The following is a 19,715-nucleotide window of genomic DNA, read 5'->3' as shown; positions in this document are numbered from 1 at the left end:
AATTAGTTTTGGGGCTAAGAAAAATGATCTGAGGTCTCTGAACACTCTCAACAGGTGAAAAGTCCTACAGACAAGGGTGAGCACTGCCAGAACTGAATGGAATGGCGAGTCATCACCCCCCATGACAAGAAGCAGAGAACACATGGTTCCCACCACTCACCAGTGAAGCCTGGGGTGAGCGCTGCCAGCTTCCTCACCAGGGCATCCTTCCTGAGGCTCTCGTGCAGCTTCAGTGGGCGTAGGTGAACCTTAAAGATGGGGGACCTGCCTTTGATATCAAGGGGACTAGTGAAAAAGCGACATGAGCTCTTGTGTATTCTGGGCCTTCAGAACAGTCACCACAGCCACATCCCAGAACTGCAAGGACAGCCGGGACGGTCAACACAGCCGCATCCCAGAACACCAAGGACAGCTAGGACGGTCATCACAGCCACATTCCAGACGCCAAGGACAGCTGGGATGGTCACCACAGCCACATCTCAGAACTGCAAGGACAGCCAGGAAGGTCACCACAGCCACATCGCAGAACACCAAGGACAGCCAGGACAGTCACCAAAACCACATCCCAGAACACCAAGGACAGCCAGGACAGTTACCACAGCCACATCCCAGAACTACAAGGACACCTGGGATCCCTGTGGGGGTCTCTGCTGTCATCCTCCAGCCAGAACTGGGAAGCAATGGCAGAAACCAGCCAAGGTGCACACACATCGGGCTCCACAGATCCTGAACCCTCAATCCAGGGCCATGTGACCTGACAGCAAGCAACACAAGGCCTGCTGTGGGTGGGGCACAAGGGATTAATGCTTCCTAAGAAACACAAGAGGATAGGGGAAGGTGATGATGGATCTCAGGCTGAAGAATAACAGATAAACTGCTGTCTTCTAAATTACCAGTATCTGCTACAAGCTCCTGCCACCTGTTTCTATTGCAGCAACATCCCTTCAGGCCCAGTCACATGGATTCTTCCCAAAAACCAGACTGCCAGCATTTCAAATGTCCACGTTTTCAAAATGTTCCATTAACTGCTTCAGGATTACCATCAAAATCTTCTCCAAATACACTACAAATGACCAAACCAAACTTTTAAGCCCAGGGGAAACTGGCTCAACCCTGAGAAATGTGCACTCACCAATGTAAATCTGGTGGTCAAACCGGCCGGGCCAGATCAGGGCCGGGTCCGTGATGTCAGGGCGGTTGGTGCCAGCCAGCAACACAACATTGGTGGCTGAGTTGAACCCTGGACACAGGAGAAGCAGGTGAGATTATGTGGCAAACCCGATGTGTGAATGACAGGTAACCAGCCTAGCCTCCACGAACTGGGAACCCCACAGCCTGTCTCAGGAGGCACAGACAAGTCCCAAGGCGTGGGTCCTCCTCATACTGACTTATGACTGCCTCTGATACCACCTGGTGCTGGACTGGATGAGGGCAGGCCAAAGGCTACACAGGAGATGGGTGCCCAGCAGAGGGAAGGGATGAGAAAAGCTGGGTGCCCCACTTCCCTCTTCTCTCCAATCAGTGCTCTTCAAATATCAAAACAGTCATAAGATAATTAGAATTACCGTTGGGTACTACAGTCAAAAAAATATTTAGGAAATGGTTTTGACCTGTAGAGAAAAGTGTTACTAACACAGCAGGCCTGACTGTTGTCTTCAAAAAGCCCTGCTCACAAGGGCAGTGTGTGGGCACTGTGATTTGGGAGTATTCCCACCATTCCCTGAGAACAACAGCTCCCTGTGCCCAAACTCTTTGTGCAAAGCCTGATACATGCTATGCAGAGGGTGCCGCAAACACCCTGGCTTTCCTTGTCAAAATCTGCCATGTGTGGTCACAGCTTGCTGCTGGGGGAAGTCAGCGTGTCCCAGGTGGCTCCACTGGAGTAAGGTTCCACACTGCACCTGGCCTCCCAGTGACCCAGTTGGCCTTCTGCCCTGGCTGATTTTGCTGTGTCCTTTAATGCTAATAAATCACAGCCATCAGTGTAACTACAGGCTGAGTCCTGTGACTTCTAGCAAGTCACCACATCAGGGGTGGTCTCAGGGACCAGAACACTAAAGCCAAAGAGAAATCAAATCTGCCAGATGTCTAAGTGACAGCTCTCCCAAATCTGAAGGCTGGCACAGATGCCTGGATGTGCCCAATAAGGCAGGACTGACAGGCAACCATCAGTCACATCTCAGCTAGAATCACTCTAGGAGGAGGCAGGCCTGGGGGTGTCTGTGAGATTCTGGGTGAGGCAGTGACAGCGAGACAAGGCTCAGAGTGGAAGAAGCATGGGCTGTGTGTGCACCACCCTGTGGGCACCGTCAGGAGCACTCGTGCTTGTCTACCTGATGCCCCTCCCCAGAGAGGCAGCTGCCTCCCCACTCCAGAGAAACCCTTTCCATCTGGGGGCAGGGGAGTGCACTGCCTCTGCCTATCACAAGCACTGAAGGAGGTTCTGTGAACCTAACACAGCTTTCTCCATCACATTTGCCTGAGAGAATCCTTCCTTAAAACACAACAATCAGGGATTCTTTTCTGGGGGATGACTTTAGAGAAAAAGGCTGGTGCAGACAGTCGCCAAGCAGCTGTGGGGGAAGAGCTGCACACCACAGGCTGCTTCAGTCTGCACGCACTGTCCATCTCCACCAGCATCTGGTTCAGGGTGTTCTCCTACTCACTCTAGCCTCCAAAGTTCCCTTGGCCTCGCTTCCTGCCAATTGCATCAATCTCATCCATGAATAAGATACATGTAGCATTTATTCAGGCCACTGCGAACATATCACGTACCTGAAAAGGGAATCTTCTCCTCCACCCTCTCCTCGGAGATCTCTGACCCATTCTGCCTGAGTGCACCAGCACCTCCACAGGTGCCCACAGCCAGGGCCCCACACCAAGCTACTCAAGTTGACCAGTCCTGGTCAAGCCACAGTTCTGATGCTGCCTGCAGTGGTTCCATCCACCTACCCTTGCTGGCCCAAGGCCAACAAACATTTCCAGGAACTCTGACCCATTCACAGTGATAAAGACCACACTGGCCTGCCCTGCAGTTGCTTTGGCAAGAAGTGTCTTGCCTGTACCAGGAGGACCAGTGAACATGGCTCCCTGAAACGAACGAAGACAGCAGGTTCTTAACAGGGGAGCAGCTACTACACAGGACAGAGTGCACTAGGAATTTGTTTTCCACCACAGGTGACTTCTGAGATTGCGTAAGAAGAATCCCACCAAATGCATACCCTTAAAACCTGAGAGTTTTTTCTTTTTATTATTCTTTTTCTGAGACAAGGGTTTCACTCTTGTTGCCCAGGCTGGAGTGCAATGGCACGACCTCAGCTCACAACAACTTCTACCTCCCAGGTTCAAGTGATTCTTCCTGCCTCGGCCTCCCAAGGAGCCAGGATTACAGGCATGCACCACCACACCTGTCTATTTTTTGTATTTTTAGTAGAGATGACGTTTCTCCATTTTGCTCAGGCTGGTCTTAAGCTCCCAATCTCAACTGAGTTGCCTGCCTTAGCCTCCCAATACGCCCAGCTAATGTGTGCTGCTTTTAAAATGAATGCATATTTACCACAAAAAGGTCAAATATTATAGAGATAATATAGAAAATGAAAACCTTCATGTTCTTTACTTAGATGAGTCGGTTATTTCTGCAGGAAAAGATCCAGGGGTAGACTTCCTGGATCAAAGGTTCTGAATGTTTATTTATTTATTTATTTACTTATTTACTTATTTTTTTATTTTTTTTGAAACAGTCTCAATCTGTTGCCAGGCTGAAGCACAGTGATGCAATCTCGGCTCTGGGCAACCTCCACCTCCTGGGTTCAAGTGATTCTCCTGCCTCAGCCTCCCAAGCAGCTGGGACTACAGGCGCACACCACCACACCCAGCTAATTTTCATATTTTTAGTAAAGACGGGGTTTCAACATCTTGGCCAGCATGGTCGCCATCTCTTGACCTCGTAATCTACCCACCTCTGCCTCCCAAAGTGCTGGGATTATAGGTGTGAGCCATGGCGCCCAGCCTTGTATGTTTATTTTAATGATTACTGTCAAACTGCTCTCAAAAACAGTGATACTGATTCACACTCCCACACGGAAGAAACAGCAGCCTGCCTCTCCAAATCCTTGGCCACAGAGAATGTGTTCAGCTCTGGAAACTTGCAGATCTGAAGGACAGAAACACCACCTCATTCTCAAGCTGTCTTTTCAGCTGATAAGACTGAGGATACAATGGTGTTTACTGGCTGTTTTCTCTGACTGTATCTACTGTGGCTTCACCAGTTCACACCCTTCTATCACACCTCTTTCTTTTATGGATTATTGTCATGCCTGAATATTGGGATATAAAAGGCATTCCTGGATTGCTGTTTCTAGTCAAGGCTGGGGGCCAACATCTGACTATCTCAAAAGGGATCCTAAGGCTTTGGGGGATTTTTCTTAAGTGTTTAAGAAGAAAACAAAAGACATAAAGGTGAGAGGGGACACAAAAGTCAAACCAATGCCAGTGTTGGAGCCCAAAACCCAACACGACTCTTCTGTGGCAGGGTGCGGCCTGACACATGTCAGCCCACTGTGGACAGTCGTGACACACTACAGCAGGACACAAGTCTCTTGTGCCAGCCCTGCTGACCTAAGAGCATGCCGGAGGCAGAAGGAGGCTGGACTCGCCCACGCACACTCCATCTCACTCAGGTGCTCCAGGAAATTCGCCCACCTTGACCACACACACAGCCACTCTTCATGATGGATTCTCACAGGGGGATGCCCCAGGCAGTGGTGATTTTGGGAAATCACTGTACTTCATACCCGAGAAATGGAAAGCCAGATGGGTCCTGACCCCATTAACTCTTTCCTGACATCCACAGCAAAGCACAAGGCCTGTGACATGACACGGCTGACAGAGCCCCCTCTCGCAACAAGAGCCCAGGCCTACTGGGATAGAGGGAACGACATGCCACGTGAGAGGCTTTCCCTGGTATCTGACTGCCTCATGCACTCCCTCGATTACACAGACTTTCCCCCGCAAATATATGCGTATGAAAAAGATGTAATAGATATAACTTTAAAAACAAACAAACAAAAAACAGGTATGGTGGCTCACACCTGTAATCCCAGCACTTTGGGAGGCTGAGGCGGGTCACGTGGGGTCAGCAGATCAAGACCACCCTGGCCAACATGGTGAAACCCCATCTCTACTAAAATTACAAAAATTAGCCAGGCATGGTGACATGCACCTGTAATCCCAACCACTCAGAAGGCCGAGGCAGGAGAATCACTTGAACCCAGGATGTGGAGCTTGCAATGAGCCAAGATTGCACCACTGCACTCCAGCCTGGGCAACAGAACAAGATTCTGTGTCAAAAAAATAAAATAAAATAAAATAAATTCTGCAAGGCAAAGAGAACCACCCACTGCAGCGCTTGAATATGAGCAGAGGTGAGTGGCAGCTGCCAGTAGGGCTCCACCACGAGCAGGAGGCCCCAGCTCTGCACGTCCGTCACACGTCACACAAGCCAGCTTCCCGGCATCATGCTCACCAGGGGAGAACAGAAGTCTGTGACCTCCTGGCTTCACCTAGGTTCACAGTGCTTGGTGTAAGAATTATCTGTTGTTTGGAACAAACGTCCCAGTGAATACCACCTCATGGAGAGGGGCCTGTGGAGGGGGGCGTGGACAAGGCTACCTCCACGATCTGGCTGTCCTCAGCCTGGTCAACGTCCAGAGACGACTTAAAGGGTCTGTGAATGGAGTTTCTGTGAATTCAAGTATTTCTCAGAAAAAGCACCATGGCTTCTGTCAGGCCCCCACAAAGGGTCATGACCCCAAAATGACACCGAAAGATAAACTCACCTTCTAAGAAGCCAGAACCACCACACTGACCCATGGCACCAGCAACGCACTGGCTGCCCCGGCTGCACACACCCGCCCCTGGTCAGGTAGTGGGCTTTCCAAAAGGCACTACATCTGGTCCCAAGGCTGTTCATGCAGGCTGCACCTGCTGCTTCATGTCATTATTAATAAAGTAATAAAACATGAGTGAGAAGCAACTGTGACCCACAGCCATCTCTGGCTTTTACTTGAAGTTCAGGATATTACTATGTTTTCTAAAACCAATACCTTTGGAATTTTTGCTCTCAAGTCCTGACACTGCTTGGGATTCTTCAGGAAATTCACGAATTCCATAATTTCCCATTTGGCTTCTTCGCAACCAGCTATGTCTGCGAACTGCACATCGATGTTGCTCTTTAAGACCCTTGCTGTTGTCTCACCAATGCTGAAGAGGCTCTGTCCTCGTCCACTGGGCCCAGCTCCCATCGGGCCCCTCCTGGAAGCATAGAGGAGAATTCCAACCAGGAGAAGCGTGGGCACCAGGCTTCGCATGAAGGAGCTGGAAAATCGAAGAGAACTACTCATCATGCTCAGATCAGAAATAGCACCCTCATGCCAGGCACGGTGGCTCACATCTGTAATCCCAGCACTTTGGGAGGCTGTGGTGTGAGGATCTCTTGAGCCCAGAAATTCAAGACCAGCCTGGAAAACATGGCAATATCCCATCTGTACAAGAAATATAATAATGGCTGGGTGCAATGACTCACACCTGTAATCTCAGCACTTTGGGAGGCAGAGGCAGGTGGATCCCCTGAGGTTAGGAGTTCGAGACAAGCCTAACCAACGTGGTGAAACACCATCTCTACTAAAAATACAAAAAATAGCCAGGCATGGTGGCATGTGCCTGTAGCCACAGCTACTCAGGAGGCTGAGGTGAGAGGACTGCTTGTGCCTTGGAGTTCAAGGATGCATTGATTACACAGGTGCACTCCAACCCGGATGACAAAGCAAAACCCTGTCTTTCAAAACAGACCACTCTAGGACTTTGTTTTGCTACACAAAAGGGAGCAGGTTTTTTTCTCTGTGTGTGTGTGTGTGTGTGTGTGTGTGTGTGTCTGTGTGTTCCGTGTGTGTGTTCCCTGTGTGTTCTGTGTGTTCCGTGTGTGTGTTCCGTGTGTGTGTGGGTGTATGTGTGTTCCATTTTATTTATTCATTTTTTAGACAGTCTTGCTTAAAGCAATTCTCCCACCTCATCCTCCAGAGCAGCTGGGACTACAGGCACGTGCCACCACGCCCAACTGATTTTTGTATTTTTAGTAGAGACAGGGTTTCACCATCTTGGCCAGGCTGGTCTTGAACTCCTGACCTCAAGTGATCCACCCACCTTGGCCTCCGAAAGTGCTCGGATTACAGGCATGAGCCACCATGCCCAGACAGTGTTGTGTTTTTGTTTTTTTTTTTTTCTTTTTCTTTTTCTTTTTCTTTGAGATAGGGTCTCACTGTCACCTAGGCCGGTGGGCACTGGCACACTCACAGTAACCTTGAACTCCCAGGGTCAAGCAATTCTCCTGCCTCAACCTCCTGAGTAGCTAGAACCAAAGGCATGCATACCACCACACCAAATAATTTTTTAAGTTTTTAAAGACACACACTCTCACTATGTTGTCCAGGTCTTGAACTTCTAGCCTTAAGCAATCCTCTCTCCTCGGACTCCCAAAGCACTGCGATTACCTCTGTGACCCATCACAGCAACTGTCTTTTTTTTTTTTTTTTTTTTTTTTTTTAATGTGTCAAAGTCCATCCAGCATGAGGCCTCTCCAGTTCTGAAGTCTGCAGTCACAGGCATTTGTCTCCCTGATGTAACTAACCTATGGCTGGTTTAATAGAGTACGGTGGGTGACAAATTCCACCGCCCATCCCCTCCACCTGGACAAGCAGCTCTGTGGGAGCTTTCCCTCCCTGAGGAGGTGCCCCCAGCAGACCCAGCAAGGCCTCCTCACGCCAACCAGGCTTGTCCCATAACAGGAAAACACCAAATGTCTTCCTATTAATCATTTTTCTTGCTCTTTGGAGGCATGGGGCCTTACATCCAACTAAGCATTCCTGGCAACTCAAAAAGCAAGGACAAAACAAAGTCAGCCATACACAGCACCAGATAACATCTGGGAGCTCCAGCAGGAGACCACAGGTACTTCAGGCCCTGCCATTAGAGTCTGCGAATTAATCACCAGAATTCCACCTGCCTCACCTTCTCTCACCCCATTGTAACCCCTACTCTGCACTTAAACGTACGTCTCAAAGAAACCACCTGAACCGCTATAATTCCCATTTTTACTCTGTCCTGGCTAAAGCTGGTGCTTGGCTTTGCACTCTTGGTTGAGTTTCCAATTCAGGTCAGAAGGGCCTTAGAATACTGAGCAACGACATCCCCAGGAAGTCAACATGACAAAAGGATCCAGGCTTAGCAACACTGACTTCGGTGCTGAGTCCTGGGATGCACAGAGCACTTCATCTGGCCTTTGCTGTCGCGTCCATAATCACTTTAAAAACATATGATGCAGTGGAAACCCAAGTTAACCTAAGAGCCATGGGAAGCTTGGCATGACTGAGTGTCAGGCACCATATGGAGCTGCAGGGTCCTGCGCAGGGACCCACAGCACCTGGGAGGATGGAGCTGGGCTGCCCAGCAGGGAGCCTGGTGAAGTCACAGGAGCACAAGCCCCACCTCTGCACACTAATTCAACAGTTCTACAGGACTGGCAGTTAGAAATGACGGTAAGGGCTTTCAGACAGGGCTCTCTCGGGGATCCCACTGCAGGGCCCAATTCTGGAAGTTCCCAAGACGTCAGGGATTTCGTGCTCTAATGATGACACCCAATGTCTGTTTTTCTTTTTTAAGGCTGCCTCATCAAGTATTTTCCTGCTCCAATTCTCTTCTCATGAAAGACAGTTAAACACACACACACACACACACACACATACACACACACACACACAAATATACATATATATATATATAAATATATATATATATATATATATATATATATATATATATATATATATATAAACCATATACATATTTCTCGCTAGAGACATTATAAATAATAGCAGATGGCTATATATGCTTGTGAAACACATTCCAAAGCAGGTTATACACTGAATTTTTGCTTTGTATTCAGACAGAGGCTCTTTCCTGACCTCCTCACCCATCGCTCTCAGTGGTGTACACCACCACTGCCTGGTTGTGGGGCTCAATCTCCAGCTCCCACTGGGCAGACTCCAGATTCCACTCAAAGGTGTAAACACTGCCGATGTTAAACCACATGTACTTCTGCAGAAATCAAGAGCGAGTTTAGGGCACACCACTGCATCCCACGCTGAACCCGCCCTCACACACACACCTCCCACAGCCCCTTCTTGTAGCCTTAATCTCCATAACATGCACAAGACCTATGCCAAGGCTAGTTCCAAAGGAAACACTACTAATAGCAGAAGACCCTCTGTTTCTGGCCCCATGAACCATAGTCTTTACATTCTAGATGAAAGTGTAAACTATGCAACAGCTGCTGAGGTGTGTCTTTGTCTCTTTTTCTTTTATTTTGAGACAGAGTCCCACTCTATCACTCAGACTGGAGTTCAGTGGGATGATCTCAGCTCACTGTAACCTGCACCTCCTGGGTTCAAGCAGTTCTCATGCCACATCCTCCTGAATAGCTGAAAGTACAGATCACCACGCCCAGCTAACTACTATGTTTTCTGTAGAGACGGGGTTTCACCATGTTGGCCAGGCTAGTCATTAACTCCTGACCTCAGGTGATCCACCTGCCTCAGCCTCCCAAAGTGCTGGCATTGCAGGTTTGAACCACCATGTCTGGCTGTCCCTTTTTTCTTTTTACCCTTTTTTCTTTGTCTCTTCTCTTCCCCTAGTCCTTGATGAGTTGTTCTTATATGCTGCAAGGCAAATCTAAATCCTAGTTATAGTCTCATGAGGGCTCCTGTCCTACTTGGAAGACTTTGTTATTGATATGTGCCAATAAGAAAAACATCACAATGAGAAGTTGATGGATACTAAGGGGATATTTTACTGAAAAAATAGAAAACTACATTTTTACATTAAATCAACTTCTGTCTGGAATACTGAGCGTTAAACCCACCCTCACCTCAGAAGAGGTCCCAGGGGCAGGAATAACATGCACAAATTGTTCACGACTTCCAGCCGGTTCACCTGGGAAGAAGAGAAAAATTATAAGCACAGCTGAAGCGGTGAGTATGACACTCAACAGCAAACCACAGGCCTCATCCTGAGACAAGTGCCACAGCACAGACCTGGTTCCAATGGCATCCGGGAGGCCGCATCCACTCTGCTGTGCGGATTCGAATTTCATTTTCTCATTAATTTGGACATTTCTAGCCTGGCCTGTGCATGTAATTCAAGAAGAGGAGTTACAATTTGGTACATATGAACATCAAAGATTCCAGAGTAACTTAAAAATCTGTAAGAAAGGCCAGGCCTAGTGGCTCAGACCTGTAATCCCAGGACTTTGGGAGGCTGAGGAGGGTGGATCACTTGAGGCTAGGAGTTAGAGATAAGCCTGGCCAATGTGGTGAAACCCGATCTCTACCAAAAATGCAAAAATTGGCCAGGCACGGTGGCTCAAGCCTGTAATCCCAGCACTTTGGGAGGCCGAGGAGGGCGGATCACGAGGTCAAGTGATCAAGACCATCCTGGCCAACATGGTGAAACCCTGTCTACTAAAAATACAAAAATTAGCTGGGGGTGGTGGCATGCCCCTGTCATCCCAGCTACTCGGGAGACTGAGGCAGGAGAATTACTTGAACACAGGAGGTGGAGGTTGCAGTGAGCTGAGGTCTCGCCATTGCATTCCAGCCTGGCTCCTGGCGATGGAGAGAGACTCTGTCTCAAAAAAAAAAAAAAAAAAAAAAAAAAAAAAAGAAAAAAAAAGAAAAATTAGCCAGACATGGTCGCATGTGCCTGTAGTCTCAGCTACTCAGAAGGCGTAGGTAGGAAGAACTGCTTCATCCCGTGACGCGGAGGTAGCAGTGAGCCAAGATTGTACACTGTACTCCAGCCTGGGTAACATAGTGAGACTCCATCTCAAAAAAAAAAAAAAAAAAGAAAAGAAAACAACCCTAAAAGGAGTATAAGTCTCAGACTGTCAATATAACCAAGTCTTACAGAACTGACCCAGAAACATTGTCCCTCTGCAGCTGCCACAAGAAAATGGTGCCAGCAAGAATGACAATGCAGCCCCAAAGGCCTCCATGCATCCACCCAGCAGGGAACACAGCCCCTGAGAGCTGGGTGCAGCAAACACACAACTTGAGGATGAAGCCATTTCGCGATGTATAATGACAACATTGCTGCTCCTTCTGCTCTCCACAGAATCTGAAACCACTACAATACACTTCCCTTGGAAACTAATGATTACTGAGGGTCACATGATGAACATCAACATGTTCACGATAGGTGCCTCTTGGCCTTAACACCACGACCATGTCAAGGTCAGCATGTCAAGACACCTAGAAAGGAACTCACAGGAGCTCTGGGATCTGTCCAGAACCCACACACCAACAAGCATCTTGGGCCAATGTATCTGCCTCAGCCCTCCTGCTCACGGCAGCAGCTGTGCATGGCACAACAACAGCAGAGAGGGGCTGCAGAAGCCCTCCCCTCCTCCTGTGCAGAGTCGTCAGGGACATCTCTGAAAGGCACGTGCTCTGAGGCCGGACAAAAAGGTGTTGCGTGGTGGTTCATAACTGTAATCACAGCACTTCAGGAGGCCAAAGTAGGAGCATTATCCGAGCCCAGGAGTTTGAGACCATAAGGAGATCCTGTCTCTAAAAACGAAACTACATTCTTTATAGTTCCAGCTACTCAGAAGGCTTAGGTGGGAGGCTGGCTTCAGGCTGGAAGGTCGAAGCTGCAGTGACATGACTTCATGCCACTGCACTCCAGCCTGGGCAACAGAGCAAGATCCTATCTCAAAAATAAAAAGGTCTTGGCCACAAACCTTGGTGGAAAAACAAGACTTTCCTACAGAAAGAAGTTCAGATCTTAACAGTGCATCACTTAGCAAACATCTTTCTCAGGATGACTGGGAAACACAACAGCTGCCCCTCTGTAACTTTATGCTAAAGCCTGAGCAGCATGTCACCAGACTTCAGCACCCTGGCAGACCCATGCCCAGTGATGGACAAGTGGAGGCTTGCTGGTGCCACATGCCCCTGTGCAAAGACACAAAGCCCCAGCTGCTGTCCAGAGCCAGCCTGCAGGGGACAGGGGTGCACTGGGCAGAGATCTGAATTAGACACTGACGATAAATGGACCATCAGAACTTACTCACAGAAGCCGAAGCCAAAAAAAAATAAAAATAAAAGGCCAAGATGTTAAGGAAGCTTCTGCCTTGCAATAAAATAGCCTTATAACCTCTGCAAAGAGTAATACTATGTCTCATCTCTGTCCTGAGGGTGGGACTGTCCAGGACATCCATCACACAATGCACTTTCAATGCAGGCCTCAGAGCTCACAGCTTCCTTAGGGCACTGCAGACCACACAGATGGGGCACACCACTACAGCAGCCCCCTTCCTGGTAGACAAATTATAAATTTCTCTCACCAGACCTCTGGCCAGGTAATAGTGTACAAAATGCTTCCAAGTGATTTCTCTTCCAGGATCTCAAAAAGAAAAGTAGAAAAATCCCATGGCAACACCTGCCCCTAAAAAGGCCAGACCATGGAAATCCTTGTCATCCCAGGGGAAGTCCCCCTGTGGAAAAAAGAAAACACATTTTCCAGTCAAATGAAAGGAGTTTCTTCTTGAAAATAGCTATTTTCTTTTTCAGATGTTATTAGAAAAGATCTTCCCATCCTCACCCTACACAACGCAGCCTCAGTCCCTCTCAAGAAGAAAGATGTTTATGTGGTGTATAAAACACACCGAAAGCTGCAGCTCACCAGATGCCCCAGGAGAAGCAGAAAGTCCACAGCGGGTGCTGTGTTTGAGCCACTGCTGCTAGGGTTATCTCTTATCTAAGTATTTTAAAATCCAGATAGAGGACAGACATGGTGGCTCACGTCTGTAGTCCCAGCATTTAAGGAGACCAAGGTGAGAGGACTGCTTGAGCCCAAGAGTTCAAGACCAGCTGGATAACAGAGGGAGACCCTGTCTCTACAAAAAAAAAAAAACAAAAACAAAAACAAAAACAAAAACAAAAACAAAAACAAAAAGCTTCGCCAGGACTGGTGGTATAAGCCTGTGGTTTCAGCTGCTCCCGAGGTAGAGGTGAGAGAATCATCTGAGCCTGGGAGTTCAAGGCTACAGTGAACAGTGATCGCATCAATGCACTCCAGCCTGGCCGACAGAATGAGACCCTATCTCAAAATCATAATAATAAAATCCAGATAGAAATCTCAGTACATTCTTAAAAATTCATTTTTATTTTTTTGAGACAGGGTCTTGCTTGGTTACCAGGCTGGAGTGCAGTGGCATGATCATGGTTCACTGCAACCTCAATCTCCCAAGCTCAAGCAATCCTGCCTCAGCCTCCTGAGTAGCTGGAAGCAGAGGTGCACACCACCATGCCTAGCAATTTTTTTTTTTTTTTTTTTTTTTTTTTTTTTTTTTTTTTTTTGTAGAGACAAGGTCTCACTATGCTGCCCAGGTTAGTCTCAAACTCCTAAGCTCAAGCAATTCTCCTACTTCAGCCTCCCAAAGTGCTGAGATTACTGGTATGAGCCACTGCACCCAGCCTCAGCCTCAGTATACTTTTAGAAGTTAATTTCTTTGAAACTTATGAACTAATTCAACCACACACCTTTAAACAAGCAGAAAGATAGATAACAGGTTTGAATTTATGTGTTCTCCCAAAATTTCAATGTTGGAACTCAACCCCTAAGGTGAAGATATTAGGAGGTGGGCCCCCGGGAGGGGTCAGGTCCCAAGGGCTCTGCATCACAAGTGGGATTAGTGCCCTCACAATCCATCACCCAGGATGCAGTGCAGTGGCGTGATCGTGGCTCACTGCAGCTTCAACTCCCAGGTTGATGCAATCCTCCTGCCTGAGCCTCCTGAATAGCTGGGACTACAGACATGCACCACCACGGCCAGCTAATTTTTCTTTTTCTTTTTTCTTTTTTGAGGCAGAGTCTCGCTCTGCTGCCAGGCTGGAGTGCAGTAGTACAACCTTGGCTCACTGCAACCTCCACCTCCCAGGTTCAAGCAATTCCCCTGTCTCAGTCTCCCAAGTAGCTGGGACTACAGGTGTGCACCACCACGCCTGGCTAATTTTGTATTTTTAGTAGAGATGGAGTTTCACCACATTGGCCAGGATGGTCTCAATCTCTTTACCTCATGATTGGCCCACCTCAGCCTCCCAAAGTGCTGGGATTACAGGTGTGAGCCACTGCACGTGGTCTGACTTTTATATTTATGTAGAGATGGGGTTTCACCATGTGGTACAGGCTATGATCTTCGACCTCCGGCTTCCACAATTGTGAGTAGTAAATTTACCCTGTTTATAAATTACCCAGTCTGATGTATTCCATTATAGCAACAGGAACAGACAAAGGTGCACACAAACCTTCTTCATCCGCCTCTACCAGGCACAGCCACTGTGAGCACCTCTTTTCCTGCCTCCATCTCCTCCAGGCCCAGCATTCTTTAGCTCACCAGTTTCTGAAAGAAAACAAAGTCTGACTTCAAAATGCAATTACGTGTAATTTTCTGGAGAAAGAGGATTCAGAAAACAGAAAAACACTTCCCATCAGACAATTGTAATAACACCAGTGCCTTCTGGAAATAAACAGAGAACAGCAAAAGGATGAGGCTAGGGACATTCTGCTGAGAAGTAGTTTCAGATACATCTAAAATATCTCAAATATCACCTTGCTGGCTTTATATTGAGCTTTAATAGCAAACCTTTTTGAGATAACAAAAAGGTTACCCAAAATTGCCTGTAACTAGGGTAAAGAAATAAATGAAGAAAATGATAAGGCAGACTGCTATGGGTGGTCCCCCTTCTCTAGAGAACCAGGGAACACATGCCATCTGTTCTAAGCAGAGTCTGCCTCTCCTTCGAAAAATCTGGCCTCCTACATACACGTGTAACCCACAGACCTACTGGCCTCTTCCTGTTAACATTTATACAAGTTTCAGGACAAATAAGCCATGACACTGTCCACTTCAAATACAGCGTCACTCCAATGACCCCAAAATAACACTATGAAAGGCCAGAGAAGCCAAGGTGACCCCAGGAACAGCAAACATACTGGAAGATGGAGTAAAACTTTGCACAAATTTAAGGACAAACAGGAGTCTTCAAAGAAACATTCATTTCATAGCATGGCAAGTCACCACACCTCCCAATATGCTTTTATCTGTTTGCCCTCCCCATGCTCATAGGTAGCCAAGCAGGAAACATTTCACACGGGAAACACAAAATACCAACTTCGCCAATCCCAAAACCCACATGGTGATATAATTTTTAAATGATTTGTCAAGGTTTAGAATCTAAACCAGTTAAAAAGGTGCTAAGAGAGGAAAACAAAAAACAAGGTAGCTTGAGAAGGATGGGTAACACCCAGGAGCAAGCAGAGGGAAGACAGCGCCAACATCGCACACTCACAGCCCCACCGCTCATACCCAGGAGCAAGCAGAAGGAAGACAGTGCCAACGTCGCACACTCATAGCCCCAACGCTCACACCCAGGAGCAAGCAGAGGGAAGACAGTGCCAACATCACATACTCACAGCCCCACCGCTCACACCCAGGAGCAAGCAGAGGGAAGACAGCATCAACATCACACACTCACAGCCCCACCGCTCAGCAAGCAGAGGGAAGACAGCGCCAACATCACACACTCACAGCCCCACTGCTCACACCCAGGAGCAAGCAGAGGGAAGACAGCACCAACATCACACACTCACAGCCCCACTGCTCACACCCAGGAGCAAGCAGAGGGAAGAGAGCTCCAACATCACACACAGCCCCACCGCTCACACCCAGGAGCAAGAAGAGGGAAGGCAGCATCAACACCACACACTCACAGCCCCACTGCTCACACTCAGAAGCAAGCAGAGGGAAGACAGCACCAACATCACACCAGCCCCACCACTCACACCCAGGAGCAAGCAGAGGGAAGACACTGCGTCAACACCACACACTCACAGCCCCAACGCTCAGACCCAGGAGCAAGCAGAGGGAAGACAGCGCCAACATCGCACACTCACAGCCCCACCGCTCACACCCAGGAGAAAGCAGAGAGAAGGCAGCGCCAACATCACACACTCACAGCCCCATGGCTCACATCCAGGAGCAAGCAGAGGGAAGACAGCACCAACATCACACACTCACAGCTCCACCGCTCACACCCAGTAGCAAGCAGAGGGAAGACAGCGCGAACATCACACACTCACAGCCCCACTGCTCACACCCAGGAGCAAGTAGAAGCAGAAGGAAGACAGAGCCAACATCAGACACTCACAGCCCCACCGCTCACTCCCAGAAGCAAGCAGAGGGAAGACAGCGTGAACATCACACACTCACAGCCCCACTGCTCACACAAAGGAGCAAGCAGAGGGAAGATAGCATCAACATCACACACTCACAAGCCACCGCTCATCAGTTCCCAAGTACAGCCCACACAGTAAATGCTTTAAAAGTGCTCAAATGTAAAACTTCACAGTCTGGTTTTTCAAACTGGCCCTTTTAATGTTTTTTGGAGCTGTTGATTTTTCTGAATTTGTGTTTCTTCCACTCCTCTTAAAGTATTTCTCAAACCCTTAGGGACAAAAGGATGAGGTTCTAGTATTTTAATGCTTTTTTGAGATGGAGTCTCACTTTGTCGCCCAGGCTGGAGTGCAGTGGCACAACCTCAGTTCACTTCAACCTTCGCCTTCTGGGTTCAAGGAACTCTCCTGCCTCGGCCTACCGAGTAACTGGGATTACAGGCACCTGCCACTATGTCCAGCTAATTTTTGTAATTTTGGTAGAGACAGAGTTTTACCATGTTGCCCAGACTGGTCTCAAACTCCTGACCTCAGGTGATCTGCCGTCCTTGGCCTCCCAAAGTGCTAGGATTACAGGCGTGAACCACTGTGCCTGGCCCAGTTCTAATATTTTAGAAGAAAGAATCACACTAAGAAAAGCAATCACACTGTCAAGTTGATATACAGAAAGTGAAAGAGGCCAGTTTTCCCTGGTCTCCTCTCTGTTCTTGCTTCATACAATCAGCATGTGCCCCCAGGTCCTCACACTGATGCACATGTGGGGAACACCTTCTACTCTGCAGGGACATAGGGTCTCCAGGGACTTCGGTGGACACTGTCCCTGGACATAAAGCACAGGCCCATGGCCTACAGAAGGACTGCAAGTAGGCAAGTGTGCTCTAAGGTAATGACAGTCTGCTCATCATTTCTGTTCTGCTTTCCAAACACGAGGCTTAGCTGGTCCTCAGTCAGATACACAGACACCAAGGTTGACTCCCATGCTTTCCAAAAGACTCATCTAGAACCTTCCTTTGGAAAGTTTTTCTCTCACCAGCTTTATTGAGATATCAACAACATAAAGACATAGAGAAGGTGTTGAATGTTGTTAATGGCTCAATGTGGAAGCCAGAAAAGGGTAGAAGGGGCAGGGTGGAGTGGAGGGTAGCCTGAGTTGTCTTGCTTCTTGTCCCCTGGTCACTCACTGCGGAAGTTCCTGTAAACCTCATGTTGCTAATGATGGTGATGAAAATAGTTACCTTTGGGTGGTTTCGAACAGAGCCACCAGGAAAATAATGTCAGTCTGGCCTGCAGAGTCAGCTTCTGAAAGTCGACCTTCTGGAGGCACTGAAACAAGAGACCAGAGTAGCTTATTAGCTTCTCCTGCAATACAAAGTTGCACATTCTCACTGACCACACCGCTGGAAGGAGCAGGATGCAGGTTGAGGTGTGAGATTATTGCCTTAAATATCCCATTAGAAATATGGTTCCACAGCTGGATGCGATGGCTCAAGCCTGTAATCCCAGTACTTTGGGAGGCCGAGGCGGGTGGACCACGAGGTCAAGAGATCGAGACCATCCTGGTAAAGAGAGTGAAACCCCGTCTATACTAAAAAAAAAAAAAAAAAAAAAAAAAAAAAAATACAAAAAAATTAGCCGGGCATGGTGGCGTGTGCCTGTAACCCCAGCCACTCAGCAGGCTGAGGCAGGAGAATTGCCTGAATCCAGGAGGCAGAAGTTGCCGTGAGCCCAGATCGCGCCATTGCACTCCAGTCTGGGTAACAAGAGCAAAACTCCGTCTCAAAAAAAAAAAAAAAAAAAAAAAAAAAAAAGAAAGAAATATGGTTCCACAGACTAAAAGGAACAATTCACTGCAGAAATAAACTGACGCAATTTTAGTAACTTAAAATAGTGCAGCTTCAAAAACGTGACTATGAAACTAAAACATAAAATTGTGTAAAATTTAAATACAGATATATACTATGACTCATCTCTGGTCAACCAAGAAGTTAATTTCTTTTTTGTTTTTGAGATGGAATTTTGCTCTGTCACCCAGGCTGGAGTGCAGTGGTGCAATCTCGGCTCACTGCAACCTTTGCCTCCCAGGTTCAGATGATTCTCCTGCCTCAGCCTCCCAAGCAGCTGGGACTACAAGGCAACCACCATGATGCCCAGCTAATTTTTACATTTTAGTACAGACAGAGTTTCACCATGTTGCCCAGGCTGATCTCAAACTCCTGACCTCAGGTAATCCACCTGCCTCAGCCTCCCAAAGTGCTGGGATGGGAGCCTCCCAAAGTGCTGGGATGGCAGGCATGAGTCACTGTGATTGGCCTCTTCTTTTGTTCTTTAAATGGGGTCTCACTGGAGTGCAGTGGCTATTCACAGCACAGACTATAGGCAGGTAACACAGCGTCCAGGAAGAGGTAAATATTTTTGTCAAGCCAAGAAAACAATTTTTCCAGGCATCCGTATTCTCTTCAGTCTTCAACAAGGAAAACGTCGGCCAGGCGCTGTAATCCCAGCACTTTGGGAGGCCAAGGCAGGCAGATCACCTGAGGTCAGGAGTTCAAGACCAGCCTGGCCAACATGGTGAAAGCCCTGCCTCTAGTAAAAATACAAAAATTAGCCGGAGGTGGTGGCAGGCACCTGCAATCCCAGTTACTCAGGAGGCTGAGGCAGGAGAATCACTTGAAACAAGGAGGTGGAGGTTGCAGTGAGCTGAGATTGAACCACTGTACTCTGGAATGGGAGTCAGAGCGAAACTCCCTCACAAAAAGAAGAAGAAGAAAAAATTACAACAAAAACACTGCAATAAAAGTAAATGTATTAAAAAACAAAATCTAAGCACTCAACAACCCAATACCAATTGTACCCAACAAAATTCCAACACACCCAAAGGATTTATTTGTCCCCAATATTTTATTTTATTTTACTTTATTTATTTTTGAGACAGAGTCTCGCTCTGTCACTGAGGCTGGAGTACAGTGGTGCAATCTCGACTCATTACAACTTCCGCCTCCTGGGTTCAAGTGATTCTCCCTAACCCGGCCTCCCAAGCAGCTGGGATTACAGGTGTGCACCACTACGCCAGCTAATTTTTGTATTTTTAGTACAGACAGGGTATCACCACATTGGTCAGGTTGGTCTCGAACTCCTGACCTCGGATGATCCACCCGCCTCAGCCTTCCAAAGTGATAGGATTACAGGTGTTAGCCCACAATATTTTATCATAAAGAAACAAGACCTGTAGCTGACAACACCTATGTTCTTCCAGCTGCGTCAACATTCAGGTTGAGGCAGACTCTGCAGGATATCACCCCAAAGTAAACTCATTCCCCAACTAATAACTTTCTAACTAACTACATTAATTCAAATATCCCTATAAAGAC

The 19,715-nt window shown here is 47.7% G+C and overlaps 1 pseudogene; it reads right to left on the bottom strand.

Moving 5' to 3' along the window:
• The window catches only part of LOC141582963 (mitochondrial inner membrane m-AAA protease component AFG3L1-like), a 30,131-nt pseudogene that overhangs the window by 9,222 nt on the left and 1,194 nt on the right, over nucleotides 1-19,715 (bottom strand).

The sequence above is a fragment of the Saimiri boliviensis genome, chromosome Y (genome assembly GCF_048565385.1).
Source record: "Saimiri boliviensis isolate mSaiBol1 chromosome Y, mSaiBol1.pri, whole genome shotgun sequence".
In the NCBI taxonomy this organism is placed as follows: Eukaryota; Metazoa; Chordata; class Mammalia; order Primates; family Cebidae; genus Saimiri; species Saimiri boliviensis.
Note: the sequence above shows the minus strand (reverse complement) of the source record. Positions and strands in the feature narration are given on the sequence as shown.